General features: G+C 39.6%; 1 protein-coding gene across 1 annotated transcript in view; it reads left to right on the top strand.

Annotated features, from left to right (window-relative positions):
* Positions 1-1,309: 1,309 nt before the first annotated feature.
* LOC120852503 (D-glucuronyl C5-epimerase-like) overlaps positions 1,310-23,155 on the top strand; it is a 111,669-nt gene continuing 89,823 nt past the window's right edge. Inside the window, exon 1 of the mRNA XM_040225778.1 lies at positions 1,310-1,510. The gene's annotated coding sequence lies outside the window, so the exon portion shown is untranslated. The remainder of the gene's footprint in view (positions 1,511-23,155) is intronic.

Below are 23,155 nucleotides of genomic sequence, written 5' to 3'. Positions count from 1 at the left end.
GAGATGAAAAGTAAAGACAGCAAATTCAATTTAGAGTTATCTGAAAAGGTGGAGGATGTTGGGTTTTGTTCTGTGCAAAGGATGGAACAAATGTGTCTGTGGGGGGGAAAAGAGCTATATTAGAGGGGAACAGTGATATCAGGGAAAGGATAGTTTGATTAATCAAAATCTGGGAATGGTGGCCATCCAGGGCACAGGTGCAGGGATTAACCTTGATGAAGAGAAAAGACTTGTGGTAAAGAGAATGAATGCAGACTACAGGACAGACATCCTAACCAAGAGACTGGACTTAAGGGTGAAGAAATTGGCTGTCACTGTAGAGGAAAGGCTAGGAAAGCCTGAATTTTCTGGAGCAGGTCTAAGATTTCTTACATAGTTGGTCACCGTATCTGTGGATTCAATCAGTAATGATATTCAGGGAAAAAATTTCAGAAAAGTTCTAAAAAGTTGCAGCAGCAACTATTTACATAGTATTTACATTGTATTATGTATTATAAGTAATCTAGAGACAATTTAAAGTATATAGGCGATAGGTTATATGCAAATACTACAGTCATTTTAAGTATCCTGGAACAAATAACTCAGGATATTGAGAGAAGACTGTATTTAAATATCATATTCTTCAGTCTTTCTTTCTACATTTATTCAGTGCCCTGAGTGTGCCAGACACTGGTGTTCACAGAGATACAACTTTTCATGTAATTTTGGAGTGTTATAACGATGACTCAGTGAGATTTACTTTTTACTCTTCTAGAAGGCTTTCAGTGTAAATAAACACCAGTCGGAAGGGAGTCTTTTGTCAGATCAGACGACCCGAGTAGGGGTTGAGAAAACACGGGCATCTCAACAATGGCGCCCTGTTAGAGGTGGAAGGGGAGGAGAGGCCCAGAGAAGGGGAAAAACAGGTTTAGACCTGGGTAACCCGAGGAGGGCGCGCCTTCAACCAGGAAGAAGTGTGCCTCTTAAGCACTTCAGGCCGCGCTCACGGCAGTGTGAAAACCACCTTCTTCCCTAACCAGATATATCTACGGAGCCTGACTAGGACTAGACAGACGCCAAGATTCTCCAACCAAGACTGCTTCCCAAACTTCCTCTTCCCCTGACTACTTAAATGTCACTGCTCTAGTCCCTAGTTTATTGAGGCGGGGCGGGGAGAGAAGAAGCGGTGGGAGAATCACCTTTCCTATTTTGCGATTGGTAGTACTAGGCTCCAAGTCCCGCCTCCCACGCTGCCGCCAACAGGCTCTCAGAGTTGTCACTCGATTCACTGCGGCCGCCCCTCTCCGTGGCCCCGCCCCCCTCTGTGGCTGGGATCTCGCGGGAAGAGCGGCGGGTACGGCTGTGGCTCTGTCTCCAGGCTGCGCGCGGAGCGGGAGGGATCTACTCACACAAGCGCTTCCTCGCGGAGGGGTTGGAGCTGCGGCAGACGCAGGCCTGGGCCGCCCCTTCTCTGCCGCCTCCTTCTCTTCCTCAGGGTTCCCCGGTCCGCTTGCCCTACGACGCTGCCCAGGTGAGGAAGCCCGGAGCGCGTCTCCGCTGAGGAGCGGTCGGGGAGCGGGGACACGGAGCAATCGGGGCAGGCGGGCTCCTGACGGGGGCGGCTCCGCGGGCAGCGCGGCGCTGCCTGGTGTGCGCGAGGCTTGGCGGGGTTCGGAGTGAGGAGGGCGAGGACGGGGTGGGATCCGGGTGCGGACGCCCAAGGGCGGTGTAGCGGGTGAGGGCTTCTCCGGGTGAGGAGGCGGTTTACTGGGGGTCTGGGGTCTCTTCCGGCTTGGGGTTCGGATGGGTGGCAGCGGTTCGGGTCCCGGGTCTTTGGGGTCGAAGGAGATTTACCAGGATCCTTCGGTTCCTTGAAGTGGTATAGCGGGGTTCCGGGACAAGGGGTCCTTTTATCACGGTCTCACGCTCTTTTAGGGGCAGAGGATTCAGTTTTAGCAAGGTCCTAGGTCTCTGAAGGGGCAGATGTACGGGGTCTTGGGGGTACTTTGAGCAGGAGTGGGCTTCTTTTTTCACATTCCTGGGATAAAGAAGCAGTGTATTGGGGTTCTCTCTGTTTATCGGGGTCTTCGGGTGGGAGGGCGGTGTATCTGCGTCCTGCAGGGGCCAGGACCGCCTTGGTGGGCTGCTGGGGGCGGAAGGGTTTACGGCGGAGACCAGCGTCTTTATTGGGGTTTCTAGTTTGCCCAGAGGGGAGCGGTAACTTGGCATGGTCCCCAGTTTTCTTCGGGGGCGACAGGGCGAGTTAGCGGGTCCCCGGGAGATCTCGAAGGGAGGGCGCGGCTCTGCAGGCGCTGGATCGGCTCGTGGCGGGAAGGGAACTCTGGTGACATCTCGAGTTCGCAGTCTGTGGCTGGTCAGCATCCTGGAACAGATCTCTTTCTAGATGAGATTTACTCAATGCTTAGTTGAAGGATCGATCTGTGTTGTTGCCTAGTTGGAGAAATAGTGGGATTGTTCTGCAGTTTTCTTCTCTCTGCCCCAGGATCCCTGTGGGGGCGTGCTGGTTTCTCTCCTCTGGGAACCAAAGTGGCAGACAGCACCTTAAGTGGGCATGTAGACATGTAGGTTCTTAAGGAGGCGAATGTCCGGGTGAGCGTGGAAGCCACTGAGGATAGGGAAGGCTGTGCGGTTTTCCTTTCCTATGTTAGGGTCTACTTTGCTGATCCTGCATGATTAGGTCTGTTCTGAAGTCCTGCCCGAGTGTTAGGCAGTCAAGTATGCTGGAAAGTGTGTTCTGGCTTCTCTCTGCCGTTTGAAAAGCATTTGTGTAGAGGAATCAGTTCAAGTTCAGCCTCCAAGTAACGCATTGGAATTCGAAGTTCCAAAGCTAGAGCTCTGCAAAACCGTGGTTTGAGACCTGGATGGCTAACGGAACTCTTTTAAAGAATCCTGCTTAACAGTTTTATTGTATACAGTTAGTCTTGACTCATACGCAGAGTTTTTGGTAACTAGCCCAAAGTTAGATGGAATTCAAATAAAATGACCTGTATACATGCATATGCTCTTTTTTTTTCTTTAAATGTTTAAGTCAGAAAGTCTCTGCTTTTGCTTGACAGTTCCCCTGGTTAGATAGCTCCTTTATCATAGAGGCCTGTAAATCAAGTCTGATGTGGCTTGATTTGATGGAACCTGTACTTATAGTAATTCTGTAATTTGGGATAAACAGACAAATTTGAGTATATGGCAAGGCAGAAAATTTTGCCTGCTTTAATCTTTTTTTTTTTTTGAGTGACAGTTTTGTTTTAATGATATTTCTTTTGATCTTAGAACCAGAAACATTAGTGATAATGTGTTTAATTCTTGACTTTTATAATCATTTAAAAAAACAAGGGAGCTTCCCTGGTGGTCCAGTGGTTAAGAATCCACCTGCCAATGCAAGGGACATAGGTTCCATCCCGGAAGATCTGCAACTAAGCCCATGCGCCACGACTACTGAGTCCACTCTCCTAGAGCCTGTGCTGCGCAACAAGAGAAGCCAGTGCAGTGGGAAGCCCTCGCACCACAGTGAAGACTAGCCCCTGCTCGCCGTGACTAGAGAAAGCACTTGTACAGCAGTGAAGACCCAGTGCAGCCATAAATAAGTAAATTTAAAAATTAAAGAAAAAAACAGAGAATTCTATATAGCAATATATAACTCTGAAAAGTTTAAGTGTTTTGGGGTTTTGTTTTAGTTTGGTTTTTGTTTTGATTGTAAATTAAACCAAAATGCCTGTTTGACTTTTATAACTATCAAAACTGATCAGTTGAGCAGATGTTTGATTGGAATCACAGCCAAAAAAACCCTAAGCAAACCTTTGTTTCCCCATTATTTTTGAAAGCCAATGATAAATTAAGTGGATATCAATAACTTTTTTAAAAAGCCGCTTTCGTAATTTCTACGTAAACATAATGATCAATCAACAAGTATTTGATTATCTGCTAGGTGTCACAGCATGGTGTGTACCTCCATGTACAGTCATTACAGCTCTCATAAACCTGTATCAAGAGAAAGAGACAACAAATACATAAAATAATTGAGATGCTGATAAGAGAAAAATAAACAGGATAGTTTTGGGGTTCAGCTCACTTAAAAAACATTAACCCCTGATAATGTAACTGGTATTAGCATCCTCTGTTATATAAGCATACAATCTGTAACGATAAACATCAAACTTAAAAGTGTTTGGGGAATTCTTTAGGAGAGAGTTGCAAAGACATGGAAAGGAGTTATTAATTATATGTGCTGTGCTGTACTTAGTCACTCAGTCTTGTCCAACTCTTTGGGACACCATGGACCATAGTCCACCAGGCTCCTCTGTCCATGGGGATTCTCCAGGGAAGCATACTGGAGTGGGTTGCCATGCTCTCCTCCAGGGAATCTTCCCAACCCAGGTATCAGACCCAAGTCTCCTAAATTGCAGGTGGATTCTTTTCTGGAATTATATGCTTTTATACTATTTGAATTTATTTCAATGAGCAGACATTACTTAGGTGTTAATTAGAGAAGTCTGGAAATTAAAACATTTTGGTCACTGCAAATTTGTGAAATGTCGCACAGGCTTTTTGTCAGTGTTGCCACTTCTGTGTGTACTAGTGAAGGAAAAATGTATTTCAGTTATCTAAAATTATAGGAATGGGATGGGGAAGGCAACACAACAGAATAAGAAAAAAGACTAAAGCCCAAATAAAATGTGAAAACATGTTAAAGATGTTGGATCTTTAATTGTATGAAGATAAATTAATGTTTGGCCTTTATTTTAAATTTCTTTTCTTTCTAAAAAGACTTCTTAAAAGTCTTTTTTTAGACTCTTGAGAAGAGTAAGTTGTATTTTTGTGGTGCCCCCTCCTGCTGTGGTGGGGCAGCAGGTCTTCTATTGTGGCACAGATTTCAGGATGGGATTTTTTTTTTCGGTCAAACATATGGACATCTAATAGATACGTTTTCTTGTGAGGGATATGAAGCATAAAAATAGTTTTATAATTCATTATTACACTGCTAAAAAATAATAATACCAGAATGTCTTTTGAATTATCATTCAGAATTCTTAAGTCATAGATGAGACATACTAAGCCAGTTTCTATAAAGGAAATCATAAGACATGAAATTCTGGTCTCAAACTGTGCTACTAACCATATGATCTTGGATAATTCCTTAGTCTTTCAGGGCCTCAGTTTCCATACATATGAAAGAAAGAGCAGTCCCTATCAGTAATCAATATAAACTCTAATGCCAGGGTTTATATTCCATGGTTTTTATATTACAGATCTACAATATTATATGTACAAAACCGATAGATGCTATAAGAGTCACTAGTTCTCAGGGTACAACTAGTTCCATGTAATTTTTATTTATCATACCTAATTTTAGGCCTCTTCTTTTTTAAGATATATAGGAACTATTTAATTCAAGAATATACATTCATGAAGGTAAATGACTTTCTTTTGATAATTTAGCTTTATCTCTTAAAGCTAAATTTTATCTATTATTTTTCTTTCTGATCCCTGGTTTTGTAGTGGGGTATCTAAATAATAATGTAATGTTCTTAGTTAATTCTGTGTATAGAATGAGGTCTCTAGTGGTTGAACCCCTTTACACTACTGCCAGGGTAATTTTTCTAAAATGCGAATATGTTCAGTGCTTTTTTCTTAAAACATACTTCTCCCTTAACTACAGTATTTAGTTCTATGGTTACAAGGCCCTTCATCATCTGGCTCATCTCCTGTATTTCTGCGATCATACATCTCAAGCTCCAACTGTACTAATACCGTCATTTTACTGAAAGAGCCATACCGTTTGCTAACTCAGAACCTTCTTATATATTCTCCCTCCTACTCAGAATGCCTTTCCTTCTCCTATCTTGCTGACAGTCTATCGATTTTTCAAGATATAACTTAAGTGCTATCTGCTTTTTGAGTCTTCTGTGTGCTCTGGTCCTCCCTCTTCTAGCCCCACTGAGTTATTTACTGTGTCTTGTTCATTCTTTCCCTTTGTTTATTAGTGTGCTGTAATTATGTATGTGTCTCTCTTCCAGGACTCAAAAGCAGATGTATATTTGTCTTATTGGGGCTTCCGAGGTAGCACAGTGGTAAAGAATCCACCTGCCAATACAGAAGACACAAGAAATGTGGATTCAATCCCTGGGTCAGAAAGATCCCCTAGAGTAGGAAATGGCAACGTGTTCCAGTATTCTTGCCTGGAAGATTCCATGGACAGAGGAGCCTGGTGGGCTACAGTTCACGGAGTCACAAAGAGTTGGACACGATTGAGCATGCATGCATGCACGCACACACACATTTGTCTCATTACTTATTGAATATCTATTGCTTATTTTACACATTTGACTCCCATTACAGATTTGAACTCTCAGTGCCAAGCTTAGTATCTTCCAAATGTCTGAATTAATTGCATATCTCAGTCTTGCCCTATTTTTCTAAAACGTTGGGCTTTCTAAATTATCTTGTTCTCTTGCCCCTATGACTGCAAACTGGTATTAGGTCTATAGTACTTACCCTCATATTTAAGAAGAGAGATTACCAGCACTGTAGGAGTAAGGTGTTAACTGTTAAACTTGCAGAAAAGTCACACAGAATTTTGAGGCAAACACTAATCACAGTATCTAAAATTGCTAGGAGAGTTGTGAACTGGTTTCAGTATTTCAGATCTTGTACATCAGTGATTTGGTGGATATTTTACCATTTCTGCTTTCTGTACAGGAAATGATTTTGCTGATGTATATGGTTTTTTTTTTTTTGTTTTGTTTATGGGTTTTTATATTGGTTTAATAGTTTCTATATATACATTGGGCTTCCTGGGTAGCTCAAACGGTAAACAATCTGCCTGCAATGCTGGAGACCAGGGTTCAATCCCTTGAAGGAGGGCATGGCAACCCACTCCAGTATTCTTGCCTGGAGAATCTCATGGACATAGGAGTCTGGCAGGCTGCAGTCCATGGGGTTGCACAGAGTCAGGCATGACTGAGTGATTCACACTTTCACACTTTCACTTTACATACATTACCTTTCATTCTCAAAACAAATCCTAAAAAGTTAGTTAATTTTCTGAAGAAGTTAAGAAGCAGGCTATAGCCTGGTCTGTCTAAATCTAGATTCTGTGCTTTTTAGAAATACTACATTGATTCATATTGTTACTTGGCAGAAAACAACAAAACTTTGTAAAGCAATTGTCCTTCAAACTAAAAAAAAAATACTACATTGCTTTCTGTATATGAATTCTTAGTGTATTTATAACTATTAATAGATATTTTACTCATTTTATAAATTGAAGAAGTAGATTGTAAGGTTTATCCATTCAGCTTTTTTGAAAAAAAGCTGAAGTAGAACATTTGAAATTGATCGGAGTTTAGAGACCATTTAATCCAGCTCCTAGAGTTAACATATGAGGGAACTGACATACGCAAGAATAGTTAAATGACTTGCTCAAGATCACACAGCTTTGTACTTGGTTAAGATTTGTTGTTGTTATTAAGCTTGTTATGACCATTGGTGTTGTAAAACTATTATTTGAAAGAAAAGCAAGTGCCTGATTCTCGCCCCACCCCCTACCCCCCACTCCCAATGCCAAGGAAAAAAGCCTAGAGTGGCTTTCAGAAAAATGATGATGAGGATCTCAGAGTCTTAAGGACATGGTTCAGAGAAGATCCTGACTTTGGATCATGACACATGGAGACATCTCATTGCCTCTTCACTCACATAGTTCCCTAGACTTGGTCCTTCCTCTTTTTTCTTTTCAAAAATATATTCACAGCTTACTGATCTCCCTGATGAAGTTATTAGCAGCAGCCTAATAACCATTAACTGTTTACATGCCAACCATGTAACTAATAGGGATACAAAAAAGCATAAAATCTAGTCAATGCCTTGAAGAGGCTTAGTTTACTGGGAGTGGGAGGCAGTAAGTATTGAACTGCAATGCAGTATATAAAGATGCAACTCCAGGAGCTCAGAAGAAGGTAAATGTGGATTGGGCTAGTGGTTGTAGAAGTTTTCTATGTAGAAAAGATTTGGTTTAAGTTAGTGTTTAAATGAAGAGTTGGAGGGAAAGACTAAGGAAAAGAATATCTGGCCGTGTGTGAGTGTATATATAATTTTTTTTCTTTTTAATGTAACCCATTTTCACGCGTCCCTTCAGCTGCAGTGGCCTCCTTGTTGTTTCAGAAGGCCTGGAACATACTCTTCCAGATATCTGTATATCTCCCTCCCTTCCTTCCTTCAGGTCTGAATTAAGGTATCACCCCTTATGTAAAAGTCTGCCTTGTTAAAATTACAGCATCCCTCCCATGCATACCCTTCTATGCCTTTTCCTTGCTTTGTGTCTTTTTTTGTGCTTTTCTGCAGTCCCACATACTTTGTGTTTTTATTGTCTTTCTACTATATATCCCCTACTATAACATAAGATCCACGAGGGCAGGGATTTTCACCCATTTTATTTAGTGCTATATCCCCAGCACCCAGAATATTACCCGTTGTATACAAAGTAGCTGCTCACATATTTGTTGAATGAATACAACAATCAAACTTTCAAGCAGTAAGATTGTTTGATCTAACCTCTCTCTTTCTTGCTGGCTGGCATGGAGCAAGAGGAACTTTCTTTTCCATTAAAAAAATTTTTTTCCCTAATACTTAAATTGTATACAGTATAGAAATCATGACATAAGAACTTCTACATATGTCATTGTGTAATCACCAAGAACCAAGTATAGAATACTTCTGTGACCTTAGCAATTTTTCTTATTCCTCCTAGTCAGTACTTCCCAAAGGTAACCACTATTCTGACTTCTATCACAATAGATTAGTTTTGCTTTTCTTGACTGAAGCGACTTAGCAGCAGCAGCAGCAAACTTCATATAAATGGAACCAAATCATTTTTTAATTTAGCAGAACTTCATTCATTTTCATTGCTGTGTAGCATTCTATTGTATGAATGTATATATGTGTGTGTATATATATATTGTTGTTGTTGTTATTGTACTGTTTATAGACATTTGGGCTATTTTCAGGTTTTAACTTCTAGGAACAAAGCTTCTAAGAACAATTTTGTACCTGTCTTTTTGTGGACAGAAAGAAAAGTTAACCTCATCTGTGTGTGTGTGTGTGTTTGTGTGTGTATAGTGCTGTTATTTAGTCACTAAGCTGTGTCCAACTCTTTTTTTCCCGCCTAATTTTATAGGTTTCTAGGGACTCATTTTAAATACTTGGAGAAATGCAAAACACAAAATCTAATGCTTCAGCACAAATAGAAGCTTAACTAACATTATGGTACACATTCTTCCTCATTCCATGAATATATTGATTCATTTGTATACTGTTTATCCTCCTATCATGAATTTATATAATAAAAATTTTCCTACTTTGTTAACATTGCTTCAAAACTGAATTTTTAATAGCAGCATAAAATTCTGTTGAATGAATGTGTAATGATTTAACCATTCCCAATTATTGAATATTTTTTTCCTCTTTGGAGAACCCTGAAGAAAATCTTTGTGCATAAATGTTTCTTCATACTTGATTATTTTCTTAGGATAAGAATAAAAATGTTTAGTCAAAAGCTAAGACCTTAAAAAAATTAAACGTTGCCATATTATTTTCTAGAAAGGTTATCCCAGTTTACATACCAGTATCAGTATTACTCTTAAAAACCTTTTCTAGGGAATTCCCTGGCAGTCTAGTGGTTAGGACTCAATGTTTGCACTGTAGAGGGCATGATTTCAGTCCCTGGTCAGGGAACCAAGATCCCTCATGCTGTGTAGTGTAGCCCCCAAAATAAATAAATTAAAAAAATTTTTGAATCCAAATTTAATAAGCAAAAATGATCTACTTTGTATTTCATTAATTATAATTGAAGAGCATTGCAAATTTTTTTTAAAAGTTATCCATTAAATGAAAAGATTTTTAAAAGAAAACCACATACATTATTTTATAAGGTAAAATATTTTAACTAGAATTAATGTTTTATTATAGTAGTTTTTTCTGTTAATAGATAAATTAATTTCTTGAATAGTTATTTAAAAAACTTACAAAAATTCAAGGACCCAAACAGTTGCCCCAGAGACAACTACTGTTACCACTTTTTTATAGGTACTTCCAAGGTATTGTAAATCAAGTGTGTGTATGTGCCAAAACATTAAACAAATTATGGAGAACATTCATTAAAATACTGTCTAGTTCAGATGTGGTATTGTGTACTAAATTGTGTACTAAAAATTAGAAAGGGTCTGAAAATGATTAGTATCTGGCTACTGGCCCAGAAGGAAGAAAAGCAGGGTCTGGCAGCATTTGGCTGTAATTTTCTATAAGACAAGTGGCCTTAGCTCTTTTTATTATTGGATCAATTCTTTGACAATAGCACTTCTGTTTATAGTACCGATTCTGTAGTACTATTCTAAAAAGGAAAGCCAAGTTTTTGAAAATTAGACAGTTGATGCCTGAAAGAAACTCTTCAAAGTACAAAAGCTGTTTTGAGATACTTAGGGGCAAGATACTTTGTCCTTAGGTATTTTAGGATTTCTTTGGCAATTACAATTTTAGCAGAATTTTCATGACTTTGTTGCTTAACAGTGAAAGTTTGAGCTGATAAACGAAATTCATCATTTCCCTGAACTCTTATTTCCTAATTTGAAAACCAATCAGCCATGATACAAAGTATTTTAAAATATACCTGTGGTGGATTCATGTCAATCTATGCCAAAACCAATACAGAATTGTAAAGTAAAAATTAAAAAAATAAATAAATAAATAAATTTAAAAAAAAAAAGAATAAACATTTTGCACTGGGATGACCCAGAGGGATGGTATGGGGAGGGAGGTGGGAAGGGGGCTCAGGATGGGGAACATGTGTACACCCATGGTGGATTCATGTTGATGTATGGCAAAACCAATACAATATTGTAAAGTAATTAGCCTCCAATTAAAATAAATAAATTTATATAAAAAAAAAGATTTTCGTGCTAATAGTTTAAGTACTAATTTGTCTCATACAGTCAAAAATCTTTTTGAGCTTGACTTGGAGGCCGCTGCTAAATAAGTGATTTGAGCAATAAGAATCAGAAGGTTTAATTGGTTGTACAGAACTTTAGAGCTTTAGGGAAAGGATAATTGCTTTGGGGAGAAATTTTTTTTAAGCCCTTTTTTCTAAAAATAAAAATATCTAAAAATAAAAATTAAAAAAAATTGTTTACTGAATACTAACTCTTTGGGGCCCAAGATAAGTTAGGGGTATTATGAGAGTTTCTATTTGCTGGAATTCATGTCTCCTATTTCAGATTAATTATAAGGCTGTAAAGGCTGCTAAAGAATTTGTACCTACTAGTGGTTGGTAATATTTGAGTGGTTTTAAGAAAACCTTCCCTTGTGGCTCAGCTGGTAAAGAATCCACCTGCAACAGGGGAGACCTGGGTTTGATCCCTGGGTTGGGAAGATCCCCTGAAGAAGGGAAAGGCTACCCACCCCAGATTCAAAAAGATTCTGGCCTGGAGAATTCCATGGACTGTATAGTACATGGGGTCGCAAAGAGTCAGACATGACTGAGTGACTTTCACTTTGTTTTAAGAAAACCAGAGGCAGGAAAAGATCTTCTTGATTAAAAAAAATTTGATTTTGAAATAGTTATATATCTGTATATATATTATAGAATATAGAGAATTGCATAGGATAAAGAATTCCTGTATACCTTTCACCCAGCTTTCTCCTAATGTTAACATCTTGTGTAACCATGGCAGATTTATTAAAAATAAGGAATTAATCCTGATTTTTAAAAAGAATACAACAAACTTTTTAAAAACACCTGTTATAATAGAGTGTTTTAGCTGCTGATACACAATGTTGGAAAAGAAGTAAGTGTTGCAGGTAATAATAATAAACTGATGATCCTAGTGTTATTCCTGAACAAATTCTCAGATTATTGAACATATATATTTTGGTATATAATATTTTATATATTTTGGTTTATTTTGGTATATATTTAGAAGACATTAATCACTGGGAGCCAGCTTGGGGTCACAGAGGATAAGTCATGCCACACTAGCCTCACTTGTGGCGCTAGTGGTAGAGAGTCCACCTGCCAATGCAGGAGACATAAGAGACATGGGTTCGATCCCTGGGTCGGAAGGATCCCCTGGAGGAGGGCATAGCAACCCAATCCAATAGTCTTGCCTGGAGAATCCCATGGACAGTGGAGCCTGGTGGGCTACAGTCCATGTGGTTGCAAAGAATCAGACATGACTGAAGTGACTTAGCACCCATGTAAACTGGTAGGTACATCAGGAGATGTTCTGGCTGTAATATATTTAGAATTATAGCTACGTTTGTTGGATTTTAAATTTTGTTCAGGGTAGGCTTAAACACCTTATGTAAATTGCCTCATTTAGCCCTGTTTTACAAATGAGGAAAAGGACCCCCAAAATTATACAGATAGCATTTGATAGCCTTTTATCATATTTTTGTATGATGGCTCAGATTATCAGCTTCTCATAGCAAAATTCAGGCTTAGACTAAAGAAAGTGGCGAAAACCCCTAGGTCAGCCAGGTATGACTTAGAGCAAATCTCCTGTGAATATACAGGGATTAGATCTAGTAAACAGTGTGCCAAAATATCTATGGATGGAGGTCCATAATATTGTACAGGAGGCAGCGAACAAAGCCATCCCAAAGAAAAAGAAACACAGGACGGCAAAGTAGTTATCTGAGGAGGCTTTACAAATAAGCTGAAGAAAGAAGAGAAGCAAAAAGCAGAGGAGAAAGGGAAAGGTACATCCAACTAAACTCAGAGATCCAAAGAAGTAGCAAAGAAAGACAAGAAGACCTTTTTCAATGAATAGTGCATAAAAATAGAGAACAACAGAAGGGGAAGGACTAGGGATCTCTTCAGGAAAATTGGAAGTATCAAGGGAACATTTTGCCCATAGATGTACACAATGAAAGAGAGAAACAGTAGAGACTTTGTACATGCAGAAGAGATCAAGAAGAGATGGAAAGAATACATAGAAGAACTGTGCAAAAAAGATCTTAATGAATCGGATAACTACGATGGTGTGGTCTGTCATCCAGAGCCAGACATTCTGGAGTGTGAAGTGTTGTGGGCCTTAGGAAGCACTGCTGCCAATAAAGCTAGTGGATGCAATGGAATTCCAGTAGAGCTATTCAAAACCCTAAAGGATGATGGTATCAGTGTTGGCATTCAATATGTCAGCAAACTGGAAGACCCAGCAGTGGCCATAGGACTGGAAAAGATCAGTCCTCATCCCATTTCCCAAGAAGGGTATTATTAAAGAATGTTTAAACTATTGGACAGTTGCGCTCATCTCCCATGCTAGTAAGGTCATGCTTAAAATCTTGCATGCTAGGCTTCAGCATTATGTGAACCAAGAACTTCTAGATTTCCAAGCTGGGTTTAGAAAAGGCAGAAGAACCCAAAATCAGATTGCCAACATTCGCTGGATCATAAAGAAAGCAAGGGAATTCCAGAAAAAAAATCTTTTGTTTCATTGACTATGCTAAAGCCTTTGGCTATGTGGATTATAACAAACTGTGGAAAGCTCTTACAGAGATAAAAATACCAGACCATCTTACTTTTCTTCTGAGAAACCTGTATGCAGGTCAAGAAGCAGCAGTTAGAACCCTGTGTGGAACAACTGATTGGTTCAGGATTGAGAAAGGAGTACAACAGGGCTGTCTGCTGTCACCATGTTTTAACCTGTATACTGAGCACATCATGAGAAATGCTGGGTTGGATGAGTTACAAGCTATAATAAAGATGGGAAACTTCAACAATGTCAGATATGCAGATAGTGCTCTAATGGCAGAAAGCGAAGAGGAACTAAAGAGCCTCTTGATGAGGGTGAAAACAGAGAGTGAAAGAACTGGCTTAAAACTCAGTATTAAAAAAACTAAGGTCATGGCATCAAGTCTTATCACTTCATGGCAAATAGAAGGGGAAAAGGAGGAAGAAGTGACAGATTCCTCTCTTGGGCTCTAAAATCACTGTGGATGGTGACTGGAGCCATGAAATCAGAAGATGATTACTTCTTGGCAGGAAAGCTGTGACAAACCTACACAAGTTGTTGAAAAGCAGAGACTTTACTTTGCCGAAAAAGGTCTGTATAGTCAAGGCTATGGTCTTCCCAGTGGTCACGTACAGTTGTGAGAGCTGGACTATAAAGAAGGCAGAGTGCCAAAGAATTGATGTCTTCGAATTGTGATGCTGGAGAAGACTCTTGAGATCCCTCCGACAGCAAGGAGATCAAACCAGTCAAACCAGTCATGGTAACCAAACACCAAAAATCTATAATAGATAGACACACAAAGAAAAGAATCCAGATATAATCCAAAGAATTTATCTTTGTTCATTATAGTATTCATTATATTGCCAAAAGCCCTGAAAGTGAAAGTGGCTCAGGCTGTCTGACTCTGCAACATCATGAACTATACAGTCCATGTTTTCTCTAGGCCAGGATACTGGAATGGGTAGCTGTTCCCTTCTCCAGGGGGTCTTCCCAACACAGGGATCGAACCCAGGTCACCCACATTGCAGGGAGATTCTGTACCAGCTGAGTCATTGAGTTCAGTTCAGTTCAGTCGCTCAATCATGTCCGACTCTTTGCGACCCCATGAACTGCAGCACGCCAGGCCTCCCTGTCCATCACCAACTCCCGGAGTTTACCCAAACTCACATCCATTGAGTCAGTGATGCCATCTAACCATCTCATCCTCTATCGTCCCCTTCTCCTCCTGCCTTTGATCTTTTCCAACATCAGGATCTTTTCAAATGAGTCAGCTCTTTGCATCAGGTGGCCAAAGTACTGGCATTTCAGCTTTAGCATCAATCCTTCCAAAGAACACCCAGGACTGATCTCCTTTAGAATGGACTGGTTGGATCTCCTGCAGTCCAAGGGACTCTCAAGAGTCTTCTCCAGCACCACAGATCAAAAGCATTAATTCTTCTAGTCCAACTCTCACATCCATACATGACTACTGGAAAAACCATAGCCTTGACTAGACAGACCTTTGTTGACAAAGTAATGTCTCTGCTTTTTAATATACTATCTAGGGAAGCCTTAAATGGCTCTTAATATGGGTCTGGTTAAATAGCTGATGATAAAATTATACAATGGGATGTCATATAACCATAAGAAAAAGAGCATGTCTGTATGAGCTTATCTCTAAGACCTATTATTCAGTGAAAAACAGTGACAAGACAGTGCTATGGTATGCTGACATTACTACAAAAAAAGATGTGTATGTGTCGGTTTAAATAAAATGCATATTCACACGCTAATAAACATTTATGTTTCTATGTGCATAGATTTTTCTGGAGAAGAGTTAGGAGATTGGAAGTCTGAGATCGCAGTAAGACTGATTTGGTTTAGTTGTATACACTTTTATTGTTGTTGTTCAGTCGCTGAGTCGTGTCCGACTCTGCGACCCCATGGACTGCAGCACGCCAGGTTTCCCTGTCCTTCACCGTCTCCTGGAGTTTGCTCAAACTCATGTCCCTTGAGTTGGTGATGCCATCCAACCTTCTTGTCCTCTGTTACCCCTTCTCCTCCTGCCTTCAGTCTTTCCCACCATCAGGGTTTTTTCCAGTGAGTCAATCTTCGCATTAGGTGGCCAGAGTATTGGAGCTTCAGCTTTGGCATCAGTCCTTCAGATGAAGATTTGGAATTGATTTCCTTTAGGATTGATTGGTTTGATCTGCTTGTAGTCCAAAGGACTGTCAGAAGTCCTCCAACACTACAGTTCAAAAGCATGAATTCTTCGGCACTCAGCCATCTTTATAGTCCAACTCTCACATCCGTACTACTGGAAAAACCATAGCTTTTTAATACTGCTGTTTAGATTTGTCATAGCTTTCCTTCCAAGGAGGAAGCATCTTTTAATTTCATGGCTGCAGTCAGCATCTGCAGTGATTTTGGAGCCCAAGAAAATAGCCTGTCACTGTTTACACTGCTTCCCTGTCTATTTGCTATGAAGTGATGGGACTGGATGCCATGGTCTTTGATTTTTGAATGTTGAGTCTTAATTTAAGCCAACTTTTTCACTCTCCTCTTTCACCTTCATCAAGAAGCTCTTTAGTTCCTCTTTGCTTTCTACCATAAGAGTGGTGTCATCTGCATATCTGAGGTTATTAATATTTCTCCCGGCAATCTTGATTCCAGCTTGTGCTTCATCCAGCCTGTCATTTTGCATGGTGTGCTCTGCATCTAAGTTAAATAAGCAGGGTGACAATATACAGCCTTGATGTACTCCTTTCCCAATTTGGAACCAGTCAATTGTTCCATGTCCATTTCTGTTGCTTCTTGACCTGTGTACAGGTTTCTCAGAAGGCAGGTCAGGTGGTCTGGTGCTCTTTTTATACTTATTGAATTTTTCTTTTTGGTTAAGAGTATATTGTAAAAAGTGTTTTTTTTTTTTTTTTTAATTTTGAAGTAATTATAGCTTCATAGGAACTTCCAAAATTAGTATAGAGAGGTCCTACATATCTTTTATCCAATTCCCCTCAATGGTAACATTTTAAAGAACTGTAATACAATATCAAAACAAGGAAATTGACATTAGTACCATCTACAGATCTTACTACTGTTTGACCAGTTTTACGTGTTTTCATTTGTGTATATGATTTTTTGCAATTTTATCAAGTGTGCATGCATTTTCAGTTGCTTCATTTATTCTCATGCTTTGCAACCACATGGACTGTAGCCCGCCAGGCTCCTCTGTCCGTGGGATTCTCCAGGCAAGGATACTGGAGTGAGTTGCCATGCCCTCCTCTAGGGGATCTTCTTGACTCAGGGATTGAACCCACATCTCCTGCACCTCCTGCATTGTAGGTGGATTCTTAACTGCTGAGCCACTGGGGAAGCCCCTTTATCAAGTGTAGCTCTGAATAATCACCATCACAATTGAGATACAGACGCTTACTCCTTGGAAGAAAAGTTATGACCAACCTAGATAGCATATTGAAAAGCAGAGACATTACTTTGCCGACTAAGGTCCGTCTAGTCAAGGCTATGGTTTTTCCAAGAGTCATGTATGGATGTGAGAGTTGGACTGTGAAGAAGGCTGAGCGCCGAAGAATTGATGCTTCTGAACTGTGGTGTTGGAGAAGACTCTTGAGAGTCCCTTGGACTGCAGGAGATCCAACCAGCCCATTCTGAAGGAGATCAGCCCTGGGATTTCTTTGGAAGGAATGATGCTGAAGCTGAAACTTCAGTACTTTGGCCACCTCATGCGAAGAGTTGACTCATTGGAAAAGACCCTGATGCTGGGAGGGTTGGGGGCAGGAGGAGAAGGGGATGACAGAGGATGAGATGGCTGGATGGCATCACTGACTCGATGGACGTGAGTCTGAGTGAACTCTGGGAGTTGGTGATGGACAGGGAGGCCTGGTGTGCTGCGATTCATGGGGTCGCAAAGAGTCGGACGCGACTGAACTGAACTGAACTGAACTATTCCATCACCAAAAAGATCCACTAACCTCTGCCAACCATTTATCTGTCTCCATTACTGTTTTGTCATTTCCAGATGTTATATGAGTGAAATCATACAGTATGTAACCTTGGAGATTTGCATTTTAAAAATTCAGCATAGTTCCCTTGAAATCCATCCAAGTTGTTACATGTGGTGTAATCCCTGGTGTTCTATCCCTCTGTACTCACTTTGTAGTTCTCTGGTACTATATTCTGTTAACTCTAGTTGCCTTTGTCTTTTAGACTTTCAGCTCCATCTAAACTCAGAGTGTGTTGCGCTGCACACACTCCCTTCCTGCACCATGGGTTGGAAACTCTCTCAAGGCCGGAAGGGGAAGATAGGGCTAATAATAGGGCTTATCTTTAATTCTTTCTCATTTCGGGGATCACTGCCCTACATTACCTGATAGCCAATGTCTTGAAACTGTTCAATATATTTTCTTTTTCTATTTTCAGACTAGAGAGTAAATTTAGTCCTTGTTTCTGTTTTGGTTAGAAGTTGAAGATTTTAGTTTTGTTTTTATTTTTTATTTTATTTTTTTACTGTGTCAGTACATCTTGACAAGCCAGTGAGCTTAGGCCACTTGAACTGAAAATGTTTAGCACATATAAGTTATTTACTAGTTGACTTATCGTACATTGTCCTGGATTAAATAAAACAGTAGTGCAAAGATGCAGTCTTTCTAAATAATGACACATTTACAAAAAAGGTCTTGTTGTCGTTGTTCAGTCGCTAAATTGTGTCTGACTCTTTATTACCCCATGGACTGCAACACACCAGGTTACCCTGTCCTTCACTGTCTCCTGGTGTTTGCTCAAATTCATGTCCATTGAGTTGATGATGCTGTCTAACAATTTCATCCTCTGCTGATACCTTCTCCTTTTGCCTTCAATCCTTCCCAGCATCAGGGTCTTTTCCAGCCAGTCGGCTCTTCTCATCAGGTGGCCAAAATATTGGAGCTTCAGCTTCAGTATCAGTCCTTCCCATGAGTATTCAGGACTGATTTCCTTTAGGATTGACTGGTTTGATTTCTTTGTCATCCAAGGAACTCTCAGGAGTGTTCTCCAACACCACAGTTCAAAAGCATCAATTCTTCAGCGCTCAGCTTTCTTTATGGTCCAACTCTCACATCCATACATGACTACTGGAAAACCATAGCTTTGACTGTTTAGACCTTTGTTGGCAAAATGATGTCTCTGCTTTTTAATACGCTTTCTAGATTTGTCATAGTTTTTCTTCTAAGGTCCTTTGTAGCTCAGCTGGTAAAGAATCCGCCTGCAGTGCAAGAGACCCCAGTTCGATACCTGGGTCAAGAAGATCCCCTGGAGAAGGGATAGGCTACCCAGTCCAGTATTCTTGGGCTTCCCTGGTGGCTCAGATGGTAGAGAATCCTTCTGCAATGCAGGAGACATGGGTTCGATCCCTGGGTTGGAACATTCCCCTGGAGAAGGGAACAGCTACCCACTCCAGTATTCTTACCTGGAGAATTTGATGGACAGAGGAGCCTGGCAGGCTGCAGCCCATGGGGTTGCAAAGAGTCAGACACGACTGAGCAACTTTGACACTTTCTTCTAAGGAGCAAGTGTCTTTTAATTTCATGGCTGGAGGCACCATCTGCAGTGATTTTGGAGCCCAGGAAAATAAAATCTGTCACTGTTTCCATTGTTTCTCCATCTATTTGCCATGAAGTGATGGGACCAGATGCCATGATCTTTGTTTTTTGAATGCTGAGTTTATATCAGCTTTTTCACTCCTCTCTGACCCTTATCAAGAGGCTCTTTAGTTCCTCTTCACTTTCTGTCAGTAGAGTGGTATCTGATGTTGTTCATATTTCTCCTAGCAGTCTTAATTCCAGCTTGTGCTTCATCCAGCTCAGCATTTCGCATGATGTACTCTGCATATAAGTAAAATAGGCCAGGGTGACAATATACTGCCTTGACATACTCCTTTCCCAACCTTGAACCAGTCCATTGTTCCATGGCCGGTTGTAACTGTTGCTTCTTGACCTGCATACAGGTTCTCAGGAGACAGGTAAGGTGGTCTGGTATTCCCCTCTGTTTAAGAATTTTCCACAATATGTTGTGATTCACAGAGTCAAAGGCTTTAGCATAATCAATGAAGCAGAAGTAGATGTTTTTCTGGAATTCAGTTGCTTTCTCTATGATCTACCCAATGTTGGCAATTTGATCTCTGGTTCCTCTGCTTTGCTAAACCCAGCTTGTATTAAATATGTATATGCTTCTCTTAAGAATGGAAATGTTACCACTTATTAGTGATAATAGCCAAAATGTACCAAAAACAAGACTAGGAAGAAAAATAAAATAAGAGAAAAAAATTTCATCATCTAAGGGAAGGAGCAGACTTTTTTTTCAAAATTAGTTTTAGAATGTGGAAGTATTTGTGTGAATACTAAGTATATAATATTTAAATAACCACACAACATCTGTGTGCAATTAGAGTATTTACGTTTTGCCTGCTGTAACCTCACTTGCTTTTTGCAGTGTTAATCTTATTATCGGTTTACTGGAATATATTTGTAGAACACAAAAATCAGCTGGATTTCCTGCCTCCAAAACCAGCCACTGTTTACTGTTGGGTTTGTTTTCTTCTATTGTTTTTCCTATGCACTGTTTTTTTATCTGTGCCTTTAGACATACAAACAAAAGGTATTATGCATGTATAATTTTTAAATTTTGCTCTTTTGCCAATATTCGTGAACATTTTTCCATATGATAAAACATTTTTGAAAGCAAGGTTTTTTTGATGTTTGTCCAGTGTTCCCTTGTCTATAGTAAATAAGCCGATTTTCATGTTGTTGAATGAGCAATCTCACCAGTGACCAAGGACTGAAAAGAAAATATAACTGTGCCTCCATGAGAGGCATGCAAGTAAAGTGAGCGGTTGAGACTGCTCTCTCCTCTCTTGCTGCTATATGCTCTCTGTCTTTGCTGCTTTCTGCATGCTGTCCCCTTCTTTTTTCTGCATTGTAGGTTCCTCTGTATCCTCATAGTATCTGTTACCTCATAACTTTGGGTTGTACATGGTTTGACTTGCCATGGCACTAGTTCCAACTCTGAATATGTTTCCTCTTACTTCCAAGGTCACTATATTTAACTTAGTCACTCTTTTTGTGTCATTTTCCAAATTATAGGAAGAGAGACTATAGCTCATTTAGTTTAGGTGAACCAAGTGACTTGGCACATAGGGTTCTACCATCCAGGGGCTGGGCATGGTGGGTTCTCTAATACGCGAGTATGGTCTTCGAGGCAATTATTGGTATATTGGCTGCAATCTTGAGCTGCATGTAAAGCTGACTATATGCTTCTTGGCAGTAGATTCAGCACCTTGCACTTAAGATTTAGGAGAAGGAAATGGCAACCCACTCCAGTGTTCTTGCCTGGAGAATTCCAGGGACGGGGGAGCCTGGTGGGCTGCCATCTATGGGGTTGCACAGGGTCAGACATGACTGAAGCGACTTAGCAGCAGCAGCAAAAAGATTTAAGGGGGCATTTTTGCTCTGTATCTGGTGGTGTAGGAATTTTGCATAGTACTTTATTAATGTGGGACTTTAATTAATATGGGACTTTAAATGTGTAAGAAGTCAGTCTTCAAACTTGATATTAAGTTTGTTTCATATAGGTATCTGTGGAAGTTGTGACAGGCATATCAGTTACTGCTGTTAGGGCCATATAGTTCTGCTTGCTGTTGTGACTCTTGGTGTCTGTGTCAATCAGGGTTCAGTCAGAGAAGCAGAACCACCAGGAGATATATTTAAGTACATAGTAGATTAACATGTGCGTGGAGTATATGTCGTAGATACACCAGATGTGTGTGTAGTGCATGAGGGCATGTACTGTATATGCTTATTTTATCAGTTTCTGTGTCAGAGATACATGTACTAGTGTCATTTTATGTTGTAGACACCTATGCCCTTCATATTCCTCTTACTGCATGCTGTAGACTGATTGTGTCTCCCCAGATTTTGTATGTTGAAACCTAATCCCCAGTGTGAGAACATTTGGAGATGGATGTTTTGGGGGGTAATTAGGTCATGAGGGCAGAACCCTAATGAATGGGATTAATGTCCTTACAGAAGAGACCCCTGAGAGATCCCTCGGCCTTTTCTGTCATGTGAGGACATGGTAAAAAGATCATCAGTGAACCAGGGTGAAGGTCCTCACGAGACATGGAATCTGCTGGTGCCTTAATCCTGGTCTTCCCACTCTCCTGAACTGTGAGAAATAAGTATTTGTTATTTAAGCTACCCAGTCTGTGGTAGTTTGTTATAGCAACCTGAACAGACTAAGGCACTGCATTTAACATATGATTTGTATTTTAAGACATATGAAACCATTCATTCCTCTGTTTAAACTTCATTATGACAGGGACTATGAATTATTAATTTAAAAAATCCTTCCATTTCCTTAGATACATTTAGAATTTGTTAGGCGAATATTCAAAGATTATTTTGTTGGGTTGTTAGAATCCTTTGTATTTAAATAAAAACAAACAAACAAACAAAACCCCTTTATTTTCCCTTTGAGAAAACCTAAGGCTTATAATCTATTTTGTAAAGTTTTTTTTTTAAAGGTAAAATGCAAACTTATGTGAACTTTCATTTTGCTTTTATTTCTACTATTAAATTGCTTTGAATGTATTTTACTAACGATTTAATGTTCTCAGTCCAAACCACCTTCCTGGGATCAAATCTTTTGTTAAAGAAAAATGTCAAGCCATGGTCAGGTAATAATTATCTTTCTTTTTCTAAACAGAATTAATATCTATGATGCCATAATACTGATATAATATCTATGCTGTAGTCTGGAAAATATGGTATTGGTGTTGAACTATGATTTTAAATGATAAAATTGCATATTCTGTAATTTAATATTTTAGAAACAAGGTAAATGCACTTCGCCATTCTGAAGTGGAGTGCTATAGTTAGCCATCTGATTAGTCATGGGATTTTGAAGAATTATAAAATTTAAATTGTAGTGAAATGTGTTCTGGAGTTATTCATTAAATTTTTTAAAATACTAATTCAGTCAGTATCACATTAGAAAACAATAGGAAGTGCAAGTACTTTAAAATGGTTTCCTTAAAGAGTTTGCTTGCAACTGCTTTCTTAGTAGATTTCTTTGAGAATATTTTAAACATTGCAGCCCAGAAGGAAACTTCATGTATAATTTCAAGATGTTCATAGATTTCCCAAAATCCTTTACTTGAACCCCAAGCTAAGCACTCACATTGTAAGTTTTAGGTATATAACTTGTTTATGAATAAAATCTGCTAAATCAGTCACTGTCTCTGCTTCTCAGGCCTCAATATTGCCATAAACAAAACAGAATAGTTTGTTTTCAAGCACTTGTTTCTATTTGACTTTCATCCTTTTCTTACCTGGCTTACATATTCACTTCAACAAATATTTTGAGACTCTACTGAGAATAGACTACTACTGTGCTAAATAGATGGAGTCCTTGGATGTACATATAGGTTTATGGGGAGATAAGAAAGATATACAGACAATCCTGAACAAAGAACAGAACTTGGCAAGTGCCAAAGGGCAGAACATATTTATTGCTTTGAGAGCTCAGGGTGATCAAAGATTAGAAAAGAGATCAGAAAAATCTTCATGGAAACAACATTAGTATAGTTATTAGTTTAACCGGCTCTAGTTCTAATCCTACATAAACCAGCT

Source organism: Oryx dammah, unplaced genomic scaffold, assembly GCF_014754425.2.
Source record: "Oryx dammah isolate SB20612 unplaced genomic scaffold, SCBI_Odam_1.1 HiC_scaffold_26, whole genome shotgun sequence".
Lineage (NCBI taxonomy): Eukaryota > Metazoa > Chordata > Mammalia > Artiodactyla > Bovidae > Oryx > Oryx dammah.
The sequence above is the reverse complement of the archived record's forward strand: the minus strand, read 5'-3'. Positions and strand labels throughout refer to the sequence as shown.